This window comes from Oncorhynchus clarkii, chromosome 6, assembly GCF_045791955.1.
Source record: "Oncorhynchus clarkii lewisi isolate Uvic-CL-2024 chromosome 6, UVic_Ocla_1.0, whole genome shotgun sequence".
NCBI classification, from domain to species: domain Eukaryota; kingdom Metazoa; phylum Chordata; class Actinopteri; order Salmoniformes; family Salmonidae; genus Oncorhynchus; species Oncorhynchus clarkii.
Genome location: NC_092152.1, coordinates 28,365,142 through 28,381,266, shown reverse-complemented (window position 1 = coordinate 28,381,266; position 16,125 = coordinate 28,365,142). Strand labels below are relative to the sequence as shown.

The 16,125-nt window shown below is 44.0% G+C and overlaps 1 protein-coding gene across 4 annotated transcripts in view; it reads left to right on the top strand.

The window, feature by feature from the left end:
- The first annotated feature begins 1,759 nt into the window (after positions 1–1,759).
- The window catches only part of LOC139410909 (vinexin-like), a 48,160-nt gene continuing 33,794 nt past the window's right edge, over positions 1,760–16,125 (top strand). The window contains exon 1 of one of the 4 annotated variants that reach the window (XM_071156567.1): positions 1,760–1,880. The gene's annotated coding sequence lies outside the window, so the exon portion shown is untranslated. Of the gene's footprint in view, positions 1,881–5,299; positions 5,432–16,125 lie in introns of those variants that run through there. The other 3 variants (XM_071156570.1, XM_071156568.1, XM_071156569.1) reach the window with 3 other exon arrangements.

The window sequence follows — 16,125 nt, the reverse complement described above, 5'->3', positions numbered from 1 at the left end:
CATTTTTATTGTATTTTATTTATTTAACCTTTATTTAACCAGGTTGGCTAGTTGAGAACAAGTTCTCATTTACAACTGCGACCTGGCCAAGATAAAACAAAGCAATGGGACACAAACAACAACACAGAGTTACACATGGAATAAACAAACATACAGTCAATAATACAATAGAGTAAGTCTATATACAGTGTGTGCAAATGAGGTAGGATAAGGGGGGCGAGGCAATAAATAGGCCATAGTGGCGAAATGATTACAGTATGGCAAATTAAACACTGGGGTGATCGATGCAGACACAGGGAACAAACGGGGGAGCAGACAGTTATAGACGGGGCAATCAGCAAAGGGAAGGATCCCAGGTGAGTCCAATGAGCGCTGCTGCGTGTTATGATGGTGACAGGTGTGTGTTATGAAGGACAGCCAGGCGCCCTCGAGCGCCAGAGTGGGAGAGCGGGAGCAGGCGTGACAGAAGGAGAGTGATGGAGTGCTGCAACAGATGACCTGGCCTCCACAATCACCCAACCTCAACCCAATTGAGATGGTTTGGGATGAGTTGGACCGCAGAGTGAAGGAACAGCAGCTGTATATCACTTTGTGGCATCTGCAGATGTAAAAAGGGCTTTATAAATGTATTTGATTGATTGATTATCTGGTTGGCCATGAATCAAGTGCGCATGCGCACCATACCTGTCACGTTCTGACCATCGTTCGTGTGTGTTTTCCTTGTTTTAGTGTTGGTCAGGACGTGAGCTGGGTGGGCATTCTATGTTGTGTGTCTGGTTTGTCTATTTCTATGTTTGGCCTGATATGGTTCTCAATCAGAGGCAGGTGTTAGTCATTGTCTCTGATTGGGAACCATATTTAGGTAGCCTGTTTGGTGTTGGGTTTTGTGGGTGATTGTTCCTGTCTCTGTGTTTGCACCAGATAGGACTGTTTAGGTTTTCACATTTCATTATTTTGTAGTTTATTCATGTATAGTTTTTCCTTTATTAAACAAACATGAATCATTACAACGCTGCATTTTGGTCCGACTCTACTTCACCCGAAGAAAACCATTACAATACCGCTTAGAATCTTCCAGAATTGACTTACTAAACTGCCATATAGCACAATTTTTTGCTGTAATAGTAACATGCACATAATGATAAATCCAACCATGCAATGATTAACTGCCAATTCTGTACTTAGGAGATGGCATGCATTAGTTACACAGGTATTAAGTTATATATAACAAGATAACTAACACTAGCAAGGTTTCAGTAGCATGCATTAATCCTAAACAACCCCCAACAATATAAAGCGCCTATTAGAATAAACACTTAAAGCTTGGTTGCAAACTAAACTTGTGTCTTCTTCTGTTGATGACTAAAAACTATCTGAGCTAGAGTGGGCAGAGCCCAAGTCCAAATGTAAATTCAAGCACCCTGATTGGCTGGAAGGAAGGGCATTTTTTACAGTTTAGTTTAGCAAATCTGCATATCTTTCTCTCAAATAGGCCTCAGACTCTGAATGGAGCACCACACTACTACTGGATTGATCTCAAACACAAGTCTGTATATTTAGGTTGATGTGAAAATGGCCTCCTCTGTTCCTGCTCATGAAAAACAAAAGTGTGGTTCCACTGAAGCTGTGCCTGCATGGGAATTTCTATTATTTCCAGCTGCAGATGGAAACTATTACAGAGTCCCTGATGAGCTGTAGAGTGGAGTGAGGGGTGTTGCACACACACAAAACACACACACACACAAGCTGAGTCACTCGCAGAAGATAAAAGACACCCTGTTGGCCAGCAGCAGTGGTTCTCTCCCTCCCTCCTTCTCTTTCTCTCTCCCTCTGTACTATACCAAGAAGACCTCTCTACTCGGCCTGCGCTGCACTGATCTGTAAGTACAACTCTCTCTGTCTGTCTCTGCTGCTCCACGCCAAGACTAAAACACAAACAGTTCATGTTGTCAGAGTCTCCCGCTAGCTCTGGCTCTATCACCTAGAGGGCTGGAGAGATCAGGAGCGTAATGACCGGATTATACACTTGAACTGTGGGAAATGGAACTGTGTTTATCTTTAGTTCTCCATGCATGTCAATTACTTTTCTTTCTGAACATTGTTGTGCAACAGTTGAGTTGCAGCCGAATTGTTCTTGTAGGGTTCTAACATTGTCTTAGGAAGGAGCTATCTGTCTTTGGTTGAGCAGATAGGAATCAGACCTCCTCCACGGAAAGACAGGTTTCTGATGTTGTGGCTGTTGTTTTGGGCTGAGAGCTATGCTGAATGTAACCACTTCAGTACTGCTCCTCTGGTTATACTGTGCATGTTCATTTGTACATACTGTATACATTAACATGTTCATTCATTCAACACATCAGTGTTTTGTCATAATATATTTATTACCAAACGTAAAGGGAACTTAACCCATCTAAGGGTTTTTCAAGAACAGAAGTACAGTAGGATCTTCATTTGATCTCTCTTTTGTTGCTGAGAAAAATTTATCAACCCTTACAAAAATGTCCACTAATTATAATCCACATAATAATTCACATTTCCTGTTGCTGCAGGATTACCTTACTGCTGTAGCAAACTGGCTCAAATTAAGATCCCACATCTGTATTTTAAACCATAATGTCCACTTCTATGTTTGTGGTCCCTGTTGTCTTTGTTTAGCTGGGCTCTTTATACTGGAAGTAGCTAACCTTAAGAGCTCCAAATGGATTTCCTCTTTGGGCCAACAACCACGACATGCATATCTTCATGTGTCCATTCGTCTACTCTGATACTCAGTGTGCATGAGGGCTGTGAGCTCTGGTGCTGAAAGAGAGAGGGTTCTTATCATAGCTTACCTCCCATACCAGAGGAGACAAGCATTCCCCCAGAGGAGAGTCTAATATAGGCAGAGGAATGCATGGGAATGGTTGGCTTCATCATCAGTCTGCATGGCTCATACGGTTGTGGGATGCACCGACCGCTGACCAGACTGTTGTTTACATGCAAAGCAACACACAACCCCTATGGTGCTGTTGTGTCCTTCTGAAAGGCATTTTAACAACACCCGCCCCCCTAGGTTGGGAACCCCCTGATGTAGGCATAAGAAAGAAAAACAGATGAACTGACAGTTCTTTCACTTTATTGGATGTCTTTCAGTGTTAAACAATATTTAGTTACATTAAACTCTTAGTTATTAAATCTCTCTAAAAATCTGACTGCCTGATTGAAACCAAATGGCTTGTTTTATAGGCAGTTTGTTTCCAAATGCATGATGAATGTTCAGATAGTTTAGTGCTTCACTGGGAAATGTTTTCCCCAACCAGTAGAAAAGTACCCAGCCGTTAGCCATCATCAAGTTAGGTAGTTGACTGTTATGTAACAGAGCTTTATATCATGATGTATTCCCTCACTTGGTATGGTCTTTGGTTGTTGCATGGGATTTTAATGACCCATGCAATGGGTATGATTGCTTCATAGAAACATACGGAACATATTGGAACATACCACAGAGACAGAACAGGGTTTGAATGTGTTTAAAAGTTGAAAGTTGCTAGGCGGGATTTACTACTCTGGCACAGAGCTGAGAGTTGCTAAGGTTGATTCATTAGAATCCCATCACTGTTACAAATACCACACTATGGACTCGGCGGGACAGTGGAAAAAACAGGCTACAGTTCCCATCCCTCCAAATATAATATTTATCACTGGAGGGAGGTACAGACAAAATGACAGTGATGGAAAGAGAAATGTGTATGGGAGAGAAGAAGACAGGGAGGGGGGAGTGTGTTTGTGAGAGAGGTGCTGGGTCCTCGGCCAAAGCAGCAATCACCTCTTGCACCTCATTGAGCCACAGAGTGACAGGGTGTAGGATTGGGTCACAGCGGGGGACTGTGCCTGCCTGACTGCTCTAACTGGGCCCTATAGCCTCTTCCACTACAGCACAATCTATCCAGAAGCGTTCCTTCTTCTAGGGGTGAAAAACAACATTCTCAACAATCTCTGGAGCAGTGGTACAGACTCAGTAAATGGACACTGCCTGGTATTTGCCTGAGTTTCACTGTCCCAAGCCAGACCGCTGAATTATTCAAAAAGAGCTGACTCCTTCGATTCCAACCTGAAACTCTCCGAGGCATGGGGCTTACACATGCACACACACACACACACACACACACACACACACACACACACACACACACACACACACACACACACACACACACACACACACACACACACACACACACCCTGCTTACCAAATAATGTCTATTTTTTAGCTGGTGTGACTGGTTAAAAGGTTAACGTGCAATAAAGGTGAGTGTACTACCACCTACAATGTAAAACATGTAAAGGCTAACTCAGTACCTGAGACATATGAGACAGAAACAGTTATGTCAGCATGTAAATCCTCAGGTTTGTATCCTGTTTCTCTCCATTGGCAAACACTGCAGACAACCTGGAAAACCTAGTTCTAATTTGCCATGTATGGTAGCGAGAACAACTGAGGAATTTGAGAGCATGTGCTTCACCCTGCTTGTAAGTTTAACACTGTGTAGTTCCGTTTACTGTATTCTCTCATGTACTTGTTCTATGATCTGTATGCTCCAAGGGCTACATATTATGAAAGACAATCTAGATATCTGAATACAGAATGTCTGGATTATTCTGTATATCAGCTGGCAGTGGTTGAAGCAAATTCAAATGGATTCACCTCCCCTCACATATAGTTTCTCTCTAGTCATCGTGCCCCTCAGTCTAAGCTGTTGTAGCTGGATGTAAATGATCTGGGGAAGGGCAGGGGATGTGAGAAAGACAAGCTCTATCTGTCTGTCTGTGTCTGAGTGAGTGAGTCAAGTGGTGGGTCCAGTGTCAGTGTGATCCATGGGGGTTGACCACCTCAAAGACTAATGATGTCAGGGGACCCTCAAAGAACCCTCCTGGACTGAGAGAGTTATTTTTCTCCCCTCCTCTTCACTCCCGTCTCTCTTTAACTGGAAAGAGACCTGGCCTGTATGTGCCCCCAGAAAAGACACAAGCAGCAGCACAAAAGAGAGGGAGTCATGGGAGAGAAAGAGAGAGTGGGTGATAGAGAGAGGGGCAGTGTGGGGTATTGGGGAGGTGGAGGTGATTCACTATTTGCATTCCCCTTTGGTTAACCCTGCACTGTGTGAAATATCACTACGATGAGCACTCTTCATTGAAGAAGCCCCGCGCTGACAAGCCAAGAGGAGGGTGCCTTTTGAACAGGGTCCAGGGGTTGCCACGGCAATGCCTGTCAACCGGGAAGTCCTTCACAGGAGGAGGTAGTCGAGAGAGAGAGAGAGAGAGAGAGAGGGAGAGAGGGAGAGGGAGAGGCAGGTTGTAGAGTGGGACTGCCCACAACATATTGGGCTTACATGCATCACGGAGAAGATAGAACTTTGAGAGGTGTGGTGTTCCCTGGGATTCTTTATCAGAGGTGAGTAGCCTAAACTTTTCCCATGCTGAGGAAGTAGGATGACATAACTTTAGATACACTTGTCAACATAGCCAGATATTTTACACAATAACTAACTATGTGATCATGGGGCTGTGGTAGGTTCTGCTTTGCTCTGTTTTTATTGAAGGGTTGAGTAACCTGCCTGTTTGCCTATCTGCTCCGGGCTTATTTGCTTGCTTCACAGGATTAGTGCAGCAGACTTCCCAAGAATTTGTCAGTGTTTTTTTTAAAAGAGACTCAGCAAACTGAGAGGATGGTCACAGCGAGATCCAGTACAGTATAGTGTACCTGAAGTTACGGCTGTTTCATTCTGACAGAAGAAGGCTATTTTATTCTGCTACCCTCAGTGATGAGGTCTGTGCTGTGAACTGTCCTAGAGAAACAGTCTTAGTTGTGGTTTGTGAATGAGTGGAGGAGAGGGCAGCTCTGATGCACCCCTGCCACATTACAGGAACACAGAGGGTGTGAATGAGAGAAGGGGGCTGTGTTATTATGGTCATTACTCACTGCTCTATCCATGGGTTTGGGTATACTGTGCTATAATCATGGGGGCTACCTTATTAACGGTGTGGAAATAGATATCCCTATCATGGACAATGCCCTTAACACAGGGCTCCTTGGCCCTCTGGCTCCAGACATGTTCACCCTTCATCTTGGGGCTTATTGTGGATGTCAGGATGATTTCTATACCCTGCACGGATCCTCTTTGAGTTCTCCTGAGATCTCTTCCTCCATCACCACAGCCTATACTCACTCTGTTTTGCATATATACAAAAAGCTACCCATATTGCTGTGTGATTGTTTTTGTGTGCCCTGTGATGGCATATTTGGCTACACTGTGTAAGGTTGTGATTGTTCTTTTGTAGTTGTGTAAGGGCTGAACTACCTTGCATAGCACTGCGTGAGCTCTAATATGAGTACAGTAACCTCCCTGAAATCTCCAATCCCTCTCTAGTTCAGCAGTCATATTATTATTGGCCCCCTCAAAGTGAGGCTGTATAGTGTCTCTATTGACAAGTGACACGGAAGCCTTGGCTCCCCCAAGCAGCAGGCTGAGGGGAGGGAGCACCATACAAGGAGGCAGAATAGTTTCTTTCTGATAAATGTGTGTATCCCTCAATAAGCGCATGTAATAAACAGGACGGGTCCAGGTCCTTGTATGGTCTATGGCAATGTGTTCACATGTGCCAAGTTGTAGTCTGGAGACAAGGCAGTAGTGTGTGATTAACCTTTAGAGAACATCTTTATAATAACAACCTGATGATGAGTCACCCCTCAGGTTTTTGAAAAAGATCAGATTGTTTGTGATTATCTTCCAACATCCTGTTCAAGTAAAAACATACTAATGATCATTTCAGGTTTACTGCTTTCTTACATAATTTATCCCCTGGAATTTACTACATTGTGTGAGATTATGTGATAAGGCATTACCTGCCTCCCACTCATCTGGAGAGTAGTAGTGTAGTAGACATGAGTGTTGTTTCCCCCCAAGAATGAAGCATCTCCATTAAAGGATAGAGATGAAGGGATGTTATGCGGCCTGATATTAAGGAAAGGCCAGAAGTTTTTAGGACCTGTATAGCACTACAAACAAAATCACCACCTTAAGCAAACATGTCTGTGTTTTGGTTGGTCTGTGTCCTTAATAGTCTAACTCTGAGCAGGACTTCTCATGGCTGGGAACAACATTATGGAGCCAATGATTAACCTGCTCTTTCTGCTCAGCACAGCCCTACACACAGAAACCAATGGAAGAGGTCAGTCATAGAAATACAATCAATAGAGAGGATGTCACTAGTTTGGTTAGTTGTGTGTACTTCTTTAAGGGTCAAATCGAGTTATCCATAAAGTGACTTTGCACACCAATTCACTATACTGAAGCTATGCTACTACCTTGTACTGTACTTTTTGGTAATACACCTCATTATGATGGATTTATGTCACATAACGTCAAATGTTTGTATCACTGTACCAATTGTTGAGTTCCGCCCATTCTCTTTCAAGCTGAAACATATTTCCATGATGTTTGGTATGAGGACAATATAAGGGAAAGTTTAGCTATTGTTACTTCACCTGGCCTTAGACACTCCCTCTACCCAGGCGGGGCTCTGGCAGGCTGCCTGTTGTGGTGGATACTGTTGGTAGCAGAGGTTCTACAACTCATAAGGTGTCATTTGTGGCTGTCCTGACAACCATACTTCCTGGGATAACAATGCAGTGGAGGAGATTAGAGCTGGACCCAGTCACAGAAAACCTCCTACCACAGACAGGAGGAGGAGAGGTCTGGGTGACAATGCATAGAGAAACATAGAGTGCCAACTCATTTTTCATAAGATCATCCTGATGCAACACTTGACTCAAAAACACAGCTGGTGAGAGAAATCCTGTTGTGAAACACTTTCTTGTAATAACAGTTATTTTTTGGGCTTCCAGATTAGAGTTAATATATTAAAAGTTTCCCTGTAAGTTACCGGCGAAGATGAAAGCTAATATAGTCATGGCTTTGTTGTAAGTTCTATTTCAAATAATTGCTCGGTTATTCAGTATGGGTAGCGCCTTCGTTGGGCGTGGTCAATAAGGAACTCATTTCATGCAAAGCCGTAGACAGACAGGAGCAACAGCCAATAGGGGGGACCCCGCTCCTTTCTAACGCGCTGTTGCTCCATCACACCTCACTTGGTTCTTCCTTATGAGGTCAAAATACTTCTGAATACTCTCTTCGGGATCCGGTACTTCTCCGTTTTCGACTGTTTTGTTCCGGAACCTATTTAGCCGGATCCAGTACATTATGTAACATTATTTAGCAATATACAAATTTGAATAAAAACATGTTCATTGGAGTTGCCTCTTGATTAATTGGTTTGCGCAACATTGTAACCGCTGTTTGAGACCAATGTGTGGCTGTGGCTTTGTAATAAGTGTGCCGGTATCTCTCACAGAACTAGAATGAGATTCACTTTATATATCTCCCTCCCTCCCTCTGCTCTGATAGACATGAGCCTGCAACTCTCACCGCACTTCATCATTTATTTCCTTATACAAGCATATACGCGCAAAGGATTCTGGAGGAGCAGAACACCCCTGATTGAAATACATTTACTAAAGTTATAGAATTACTGTTGTCTGTTCAGAAAGAAATTCAATAATTCAGAATACCCTACTGCACCACGAGAAGGCTTATTATATAACCACCGACTATCAATAGCTTCTTTAAAACATGTGCCTAGCTATGGATTGTGTGTAGCCCAATAACAAGGCTCAGTTTACAGTTGGGAACGCACGGCAAATCTGTCAGTGAACAGCATGCAGACAAAACAGGCCTTTGGCAATATTTCAAATACAATCGAGGGAAAAAAACAGTTTGGAAAGTAAATGGCTCCTGCTGAAATGACAAGACAAATCTGTCTGTAGAGGCTGCCAAAATATTATATCAAATTCCAAATATTGTTTTACAAAGTAAAGCAAGAGAGAGATTGCCTTTTGGCACGAGCGCATCGGCCATCACCGGCGAGTAAGCCGTGCATCATTGGGTGAGTCATTGAAACTGAAAAGCATGTTTAGGACTACAATTTCCTCCTCATATTGTAGTTTACAATATGCGTCTCCACACACCTAGGCTTAGGCTAATGATGGATTCAAAACAAGGTCGTTTTTATTGATCTCAGATTCTCAGTTTGTCAGTGTCAAAGTAGCCTGTCATTTCGATTATTTCTGCTGTATTAAAACCTCTTAAGGATTTCCAATTTTCGCCTAAAATGATATACCCAAATCTAACTGCCTGTAGCTCAGGCCATGAAGCTTGGTACCATTTGAAAGGAAACACTTTGAAGTTGTGGAAATGTAGGAGAATATAACACAATAGATCTGGCAAAAGATAAGACAAAGAAAAAAAACAACCGTTCTTTTGTAATTTTTTCGTACCATCTTTGCAAGAGAAAGGCCAAAATGTATTATTCCAGCCCAGGTGCAATTTAGATTTTGGCCACTAAATGGCAGCAGTGTATGTGCAAGGTTTTAGACTGATCTAATGAACCATTGCATTTCTGTTTGTATCAAGACTGCCCAAATGTGCCTAATTTGTTTATTAATAACTTTTCATGTTCAAAATTGTGTACTCTCCTATCATGGTATTATTTCACTGTAATAGCTACTGTAAATTGGACAGTGCAGTTAGATTAACAAGAATTTAAGCTTTCTGCCAATATCAGATATGTCTATGTCCTGGGAAGTTCTTGTTACTTACAACCTCATGCTAATCGCCTATCTTAGCTCCAAAAAGAAAAAAGAAAAAGATCCTCCCAAAGTCTCCAGTCATGTAAAATTCTGTACAATTGCATGAAATGCGTTTAGAAAAGGCCACGTTTCCCAGACCCCAGGCTACTAAAAATGTGTGTGCAACTTCTAAAGGTGCCTCTACTCCACTGCTCTATGCCACTATGCAAATGTGATTATATGCATGCAATGCTTTATTTTAAAGGTTTAATTTTCTTCGTGCATTCCGGTACCTTAGAGCTCCTCAGGTCACCCCCCTCTCCGTACTCACTTTTTGTTCCGGCACCTCCCAATTTACAAATTAAGCACCGGGGAGCAGTTGCCACAAAGCACTGTACCCGTTTCGTGCACAAACACTGCCTTTTCAATAAACATATACCACTGTTGCACACAAGATTCTTGCCAAGGGCACAGAACATGAGTATAACCAATAGTTGAATCCCTATAATGCCACCAGAGGGGCGCTACGGTCCGTAGCCATTTTGCCACAAGTGTGGAGAACTGGTGCAAATATGCAGTCTTGCCCATGGTTACCAAGGGGTAAGTTTGACAGAAGACCACCTGTTTTTATCAGAATGGTGTTGTCAGTAGTGAGCGCAACTCGGCTCAAATACTAGAGCAGGAAATCTCCTCTCTTTTCACCTAAAGAGCTATCAGAGCAATACCAGCAGATGAAAGCCAACTAGGCTTCTACACTCGTTATATTTTGGTTCACAAAAGGACCTACGGGTCCTCAGCAGCTATTTTAAAAAGCTCACGTTCTGTATGCTTATGCACAACGTGCTGTCTTGCTCCATTCGTCAAAGCGAAGGGTTCAGTTGATCTGCAGTTGATCTGCAGGATGCCTATTTTCAAAACAACATTTTGCCAGCACACAGGAGATTTCTCAGGTTCGCCTTTCAGGTCCAGCCCTATGAGTATCAGCCTTTCACTAGCCCCACTGACTTTCAGCAAATGTGTGGATGTGGCACTGACCCCTCTGAGGTCCAGGGGGCTCAGAATCTCTGCCTACATAGACGGTTACCTGCTCTGTACCCAGACACAGCAGCAAGCAGTGAGAAATACAGCTATCCTTACAACCCTCCTCACAGAGCTAGATTTCAGGATCAATCAGATAAGAGCTGTTTGGTGCACACACAGATCATAGAATATCTTGCGTGAAGAGTAAATTATATTTTGTTCTAGGCCCCCCTATTGGAAAGGCAAATCACTGCGTTTTGCCAGTGCATCTCCATGTTCAGACTTGGGCATACGGTCACGCTCAAAAACGTGTCTCTGTTTATTGGGTTTGATGGTCTCCACCATATCAATAGTCCTGCTGGAGTGGAGAAATATCGCAATGGGTCCTGTTCGTACGTCTGTGTTATCTTCGTCACCTCCATCACAAGATAAAAGCATCCCTACCATAAGTTTCGGCTCTCCGCCACTGGAGGGATCCCTTGATCTTAGTCAAAGGCAGTCCCCTAGGGGTAGTGTCTGCAAGGAAAGGGTGTGACGACAGACGCATCTGTCACAGGGCAGAGCAGTGAATGGATTGTGGCCTCCACAACTCCGTGTTACTCACATAAACTACCTTGAGTTGCTTACAGTGCTTCTGTATATTGGAAGCTTCAGCCCTTTGTAGTGGCCCAAATATGGGAGAAATACTGTAAGGACGGCTGTCCCTAGTTCTCTTCGCACCGCGTAGAAACGCGCACTGCCAGTTGTTATTTTCAATGGAAAATGACAATGTGCCACTGGGGGTGGATGCGCTAGCGTACCCATGGCCAAGGGGACAGCTTTACATGTTTCCCCCTGTCAGTCTTTACCTCCCCACTCTAGCCAGAGTTAGGGAACAGAGGTTGTCTCTTATCCCGGTAGCCCCCCGATGGCCAGGACGGCTGTGGTTAGCAGAGATTATTTTACACAGGGAGATTTTCCATCCTCATCTAGACACCATGAGAGGATGAATCTTAATGCAACAGGCCTACTGCTTAGGTTTGTTGAAATTATTCAAAGCACTTGGGCCCCTTCTACGCCCCTTCTTCACTGTATATATATATCAAGTTGCGTGTGTTTGAGAGATGGTGCGAGCAGGAACGGGCCATTCCCTTTCAGTGTTCTGTTTCAGAGGTACTTTGCTTACGGGAGGGGCTTCTGGACAGGGAGAAGGCTTACTCCACTGTTAAAGTCTATCTGGCCTCCATCTCTGCCTGCCATATACTGTAGACTTCAACAACGACACAGTGGGAAATCATCCCCTTATCTGTCGTTTTATGAAAGGTGCACGTTACTTACGTCTGTTGTCCAAACAGCTCGTCCCAACTTGGGACCTATCTGTTGTACTTGAGGCTATGTCTCAGTCATTGTTTGAGCCACTGGAAAGTGCACATATGAGACTTTTCTCATTCAAAACTGTCTTACTTTTAGTCATTAAATCCGCAAAGCGGGCGGTAGAGCTGCACACAATGTCAGTTCACCCCTCTTGCCTGGGTTTTCCCACTGGGATATCCAAGGTTAACTAGAAACCTAACCCCTCTTTTGTGCCTAACATTAGTAGAGCTTATCATTGCCTTACTTTGGAGCTATCAGTATTTCACCCTGCGCCATTTTCCTCTCTGGAGGAAGAGCGGCTCCGCTGGTTGTGTCCAGCAGTGGAGGCTCGTGGGAGGAGCTATAGGAGGATGAGCTCATTGTAATGGCTGGAATGGAATAAAGGAACGGAGTCAAACATGTGGTTTCCATATGTTTGATGTGTTTGATATCGTTCCAGTTACTACATTCTAACCATTACAATGAGCCCGTCCTCCTATAGTCCCTCCCACGAGCCTCCACTGTTGTCCAGTAAAGGCTTTACGACGAGAGCCCTGAGAAAAGAGACTAGCTCTTTAACTCTTGGGCACTCTCCCACGCAGTGAGGCCCATTTCTCACCAGTGTTCATCACATTGGACACAGTGACTGAGTTCATCAGGAATTGTGTAGGGGATGTTGTTCCCCCTGTGACTATTAAAACCTACCCAAACCAAAAACCTTGGATAGATGGCAGCATTCGAGCAAAACTGAAAGCATGGACCACCGCAATTAACCACGGCATGGGAATATGGTTGAATACCAACAGTGTAGTGATTCCCTCCGTAAGGCAATCGAACAGGCAGACTGTCAGGACAGAGACAAAGTCTCAATTCAACGGCCCAGACACGAGTGGACACTGACATCTTGCTCCGGACAAGCTAAACACCTTCTTCGTCCACTTTGAGGATAACACAGTGCCACCGACACCCCTGCTCCCAAGGACTGTAGGCTCTCCTTCTCCGTGATAGTTCCAAAGTAAGACATTTAAGCATGTTAACTCTCGCAAGGTGGCCGGCCCAGACGGCCGTGTCCCCTGAGCATGCGCAGACCATCTGGCTGGAGTGTTTACAGACAAATTCAATCTCTCCTTATCCTAGTCTGCTGTCCCCACTTGCTTCAAGATGTCCACCATTGTTCCTGTAACCAAGAAAGCAAAGGTAACTGAAGTAAATGACTATCACCCCGTAGCACTCACTTCTGTCATCATGAAGTGCTTTGAGAGACTAGTTAAGGATCATATCACCTCCATCTAACCTGACACCCTAGACCTACATCAATTTGCATACCACCCCAATAGATCCACAGATGATGCAATCGCCATTGCACTCACACTGCCCTATCCCATCTGGACAAGAGGAATACCTATGTGCAAATGCTGTTCATTGACTATAGCTCAGCCTTCAACACCATAGTACCCTCCAAGCTCATCATTACGCTCTGGGCCCAAGGTCTGAACCCCGCCCTGTGCAACTGGGTCCTGGACTTCCTGACAGGCCACCCCCAGGGGATGAAGGTAGGAAACAACACCTCCACTACTATCACCGCCTGGTACGGCAACTGCACTGCCCGCAAACACAGGGCTCTCCAGAGGTTGGTGCGGTCTTAACATTGCCTGCCCTTCAGCACACCTACAGTACCCGATGTCACAGGAAGGCCAAAAAGATCATCAAGGACATCAACCACCCGAGCCACAGCCTGCTCACTCTGCTATCATCCAGAAGGTGAGGTCAGAACAGGTGCATCAAAGCTGGGACCGAGAGACTGAAAAACTGCTTCTATCTCAAGGCCATCAAATTGTTAAATAGCCATCGCTGGCCGGCTACAACCCGGTTACTCAACCCTGCGCCTTAGAGGCTGTTGCCCTATGTACATAGAAATGGCATCACTGGTCACTTTAAAAAATGTAAGACTATTCACTATAATAATGTTTGCATGCTGTTTTTCTCATTTCATATGTACATATTATATTCTACTGTATTTTAGTCAACGCCACTCCGACATTGCTCGTCCTAATATTTATATATTTCTTAATTCTAATACAATTTGACTTAATAGCGGATGCTATTATAAATGCTTATAAAAGCAAGGGTGTATCATCCCTAAGGGCTCATTCCACCAGAGGTATGGGTGCGTCATGGGCACTGTTCAAAGGCATCTCTGTGCAAGACATCTGCAATTTAGCATGTTGGGGCACCGTCCATACCTTCATGAGGTTCTACCGACTGGACGTCACTGTACCCACTTTGGCATGTGCGTTGCTTAGTTTTGGGGCCTCTGAGGGTTGATTAGCTGGTTTTGGAGAGTATACCAATGCTACTTCAGTTTGCCATATCCCATACTGAGTGACCAAATTATTATTTGAAATGGTTTACTTAACGTAATCCTAGTTCTATGATTTATATGTGTGAGGTCTGTCTACGACACACGTTGTGTGATAGGAGTTCCTTATTGACCACATCCATTGAAGGCTTAACCCATAGTGAGTGACTTCACTCATATTGTCATAGAACCGGGGTTACGTACAGCAACCTTACGTTATTGGGTCGGTCCCTTGATCTTCGTCGACTACACACATCTATTGATGTGACCTATGGACTGTATTTGAGCATCTCTTTTCTACTCAGTTACGCGGTTGCTATTCTGGGCCGTGAGGGAAAAGTCCCATAGATTTCCTGGGAGTCAGCAGCAGGGTGTGGTGAAGTTCAGTGACCCCATGCTGACTAACACTATTCTGACTCACTACATAATTATCCAATGTCCCTGTAACTAACACCAACTCTGTCTTCCTCTCTCTCTCTACAAAGTAGTATGTTGTCTCAACACAATCTAATTAGTCTACATGTCTCTACTGATCTCTGTATCTAACAGCTGAGTTTGTGAACAACTACACTACATGACCAAAAGTATGTGGACACTTGCTCGTCGATCGTCTCATTCCACAAACAGGGGCATTAATATGGAATTGTTCTTCTCTTTGCTGCTATGACAGCCTCCACTTTTCTGTGAAGGCTTTCCACTAGATGTTGGAGCATAGCTGCGGGGACTTGCTTCCATTCAGTCACAAGAGGATTAGTGAGGTCAAATCAAATCAAATGTTATTTTATTGGTCAAATACATATGGTTAGCAGATGTTATTGCGAGTGTAGAGAAATGGTCGGGCACTGATGTTGGGTGATTAGGCCTAGCTCACAGTCAGTGTTCTAATTCATCCCAAAGGTGTTCGATGGGCTTGAAGTCAGGGCTCTGTTGCAGGCCAGTCAAATTCTTCCACACCGATCTCGACAAACCATTTCTGTATGGACCTCGCTTTGTGCATGGGGGCATTGTCATGCTAAAACAGGAAAGGGCCTTCCCCCAAACTTTTGCCACAAAGTTGGAATGCTGTAGCGTTAAGATTTCCCTTCACCGGAACTATATCAAATCAAATGCTTTTTGTCATATGTGCCGAATACAATAAGTGTAGACCTTACCGTGAATGCAGTTCAAGAAATAGAGTTACCTACTAAATAAACAATATTTACTAAATAAACTTAAGTTAAAAAATATATATCAAAAAGTAACACACGAAAACTACATAACAATAACGAGGCTATATACAGGGTATCAGTACCGAGTCAATGTGTGGGGGTACAGGTTAATCAAGGTCATTTGTAAAGTGACAATGCATAGATAATAAGCAGCGAGTAGCAGCAGTGTCAATGTAAATAGTCCGGGTGGCCATTTGATTACTTTTTAGCAGTCTTATGGTTTGGGGGTAGAAGCTGTTAAGGAGCATTTTGGTCCTAGACTTGGCGCTCCGGTACCGCTTGCCATGCAATAGCAGAGAAAACAGTCTATAACTTGGGGGAATCTTTGACAATTTTTTGGGCCTTCCTCTGACACTGCCTAGTATATAGGTCCTGGATGTCAGGAAGCTTGTCCCCAGTGATGTACTGGGCCATACGCACTATCCTCTGTAGCGCCTTACGGTCAGAGGCCGAGCAGTTTCCATACCAGGCGGTGATGTAACAGGTCAGGATGCTCTCGATGGTGCAGCTGTATAACTTTTTGAGGATCTGGGGACCCATGC